Raw genomic sequence first — 2,716 nt, 5'->3', positions numbered from 1 at the left:
GATCGGAAGGAAGGAAAGTGTACTCATTAGAAAAGTGTCGCCTGAAAATTCTTAGCCAGCCAAAAGTCGTGCGAACTTGTGTGGGAAAAGAGTCTTTGCACAGTGATGAAGCTAAGAGCTCACATGATGGAACACAGCATCAACTGGGACCAAATCCAATATCTGATATTCTTGTAGGAAGAGGAGAGTCTGGACCCAGATACCAGGGAGACTGGGGGATACCAGATATGTGAGGTTGGAGCCAGGGCGGGATGCCCATATGGGAACCACAGATCGTGGGCAGCAATAGGAGAGTGGGCAAGGGCTGGGAGAGTTGGGGAGACAGTCCCCTTGAAACCTGGGAGGGGTTATGGCACTGGGACAGCCCAACACCTACTGTGTTGAGCCTCTGGAGCTCAACGGAAGACACTTCCTCTGTTGTCGGCCACCCAGTTAACAGAGTTTGGTTGCAGCAGCCTAGGACCCAGCTGAAGGTCTGAGCATGTTGGCCATGCAGGTTGGATCTGGACCACAGACACCCTCATCAGAGATTGTAGGGTCTCAGCCCTGAGGCAAGACAGGCACTAAGTCAGGCCAGGTGGGGAAACGGATAGGCACACACTCTGGGGGCTGGTGCCTGTGTTACTGGGAGCACTTCTGATCGCAATTCCCTGATCTGCTGCCAACACAGGCTACAGAGGAGGGTACAGAAACACAGACCACGGATCTGCCCCACTCAGTGGGCCCAGGCCAACACCACACCCAGCAGCCTCGTGCCATACCCAATGAGTCTCGAAGCGGCCCCCTCTTGCCATCCTGAGAGCTCTTCCCTTCCTCATGTGCCAATAGCTCCCTACTGTCACTGGCAATATCTACTCTGTGAGATGTCAACATCCGTGGGTACTGTTCTCTCATCCCAGGACAGTGTGGTCCCACACACCCTGGTGAAATGGGCAACCTGGATGCTGGACCTGGAGGTTGTTGAGGCTGAATGGCAGCGGTGGTCCTCTGGCACTTAATATTATTTAAGTTAAAAAAAAAAACAAAAAACAAAAACAAAAACAAAAAACGGGTCTTGGTGCTCAAAAATGTTTGATTTGCATATTCTCATCCCCTAACCCCAATATTTTCATTATTTCCTCACATATGAAATCTTACTAGCATAAAGGTAATTTCGTATTAAACAAAGTGGATTGAAATAACATTGGTAAAAATAATCAATCACCATACTTTCAATTTTTGTTCTGCTTTCCTATTAGAAACCACTTGGATACAAGAGAACAGAGGACAGACTCATGGAAATGCTTGAAATGACAAGAAGCTCCCACTCAAGCTCAGCATTCAGTCCTGGACAGGGTAAGACCAGGCCACTTTGACATCTGTGCCAAAGAGTCTACCAGACAGAATCCTCTGACTGATCCCTGACTGAGCCATAGGAACTGGCTAGAAAAGCCTTCACATCCTCAATACATTCTTCACGTCAGAATACTTGACAACCATTGATATCCATCTCTCGTTAACTTGCTCCCCAGCCAACCATTCTTTAACAAATTCAAAGGAGTAACTCATGCAAGCACACAGAAAGGGTGTTCACTACACACATCCATGTGCGAAAAAGACAACTGGTATTTCTTGTTTGGGCTATTTCAAATGAAATCCCTTCTGCATGACCTCCACAAACCAAAGGAAAATATTTGTGAAATTCCCACGTAGAAGACAAGATACACTTGCCAAGGAGGCAGTGGCAAGAATTTTGACACTCCAAATGTAGAGTGTGTGTTTAGGAAGCAGTCACAGTTTCCATGAGAGAGTCCCATGAAATCAATTAGGAAGATCCATGCTCTAGCCCTACCATGCAAGTGATGTGACTTGAAAGAGTCACTTAGTCTTAGTAACCATCATCACTAACAAGTAAGTCAATGAATAAAGGTCCTCAGGTGCCAAGCTACAAAATGTGGGATGAGCATGGATGAGGATGGGTGGGAGAAGTCTCCAACTCTAACACAATTAGGGAAGGATGTGCTGACCTCAAGTGGCTGGGGGGCTGGGATCCTGCCACAGAGGGGGATTCCAAACCTCACATCCCCTGACCCAGGCCAGAAGACCAGGTAGAGTCCAAGGACCCTGGGGTGGCCCAATGGCAATAAAGGTCAAAAGGAACTAGGGATCTGCCTGGTCCCTCAATCCCCTACTCTGAGCAGGGCTGCATGACGAGGCCAGAGGCCATCCACAGCAATCTGCCTTTACAGGAAAACAGGGACTGCAGGCTGCCTCTGGCTCACTGAATCAGGGTGGTGTTTTCATAAAGCAAGACCACTTCCTCACATTTGACCAGCAGCTCATGTGTTGACAGCACAATGACTGACTTGACTCAGGCCCTGATGAATGAAATAGAAAATTCATAGCAAACCCATCTTTAGCTCTTCCACATCATCAGGGGCTCTGATTCAATTCCGTCCAGAAAGGTGTCTGAAATGATTTCTAAACATGCTGGGGACTCACCTCTGTGTGGAACTTTTCAGGAAAAAGGGGATCAAATCTCATGAAGCAACTCTTCTCTCTTCTAGCCCATGGGCAATGCAAGGAACCTGCATGATACCAGAGGCTCACTTCTCTCTTCTCATGTCTTCTGGAAAGGATTCGTTAATGCTTCCTGCAAGGTGAAGCAGAAGCCTGCATCCCCAGCTGCACAGAAGTGTTTTAGGGCAGTGTCTCCCTTAAAACCCAAAAATAAAAA

The sequence above is a fragment of the Urocitellus parryii genome, chromosome Y (genome assembly GCF_045843805.1).
Source record: "Urocitellus parryii isolate mUroPar1 chromosome Y, mUroPar1.hap1, whole genome shotgun sequence".
NCBI lineage: Eukaryota > Metazoa > Chordata > Mammalia > Rodentia > Sciuridae > Urocitellus > Urocitellus parryii.
This window is presented reverse-complemented; position numbering follows the sequence as displayed.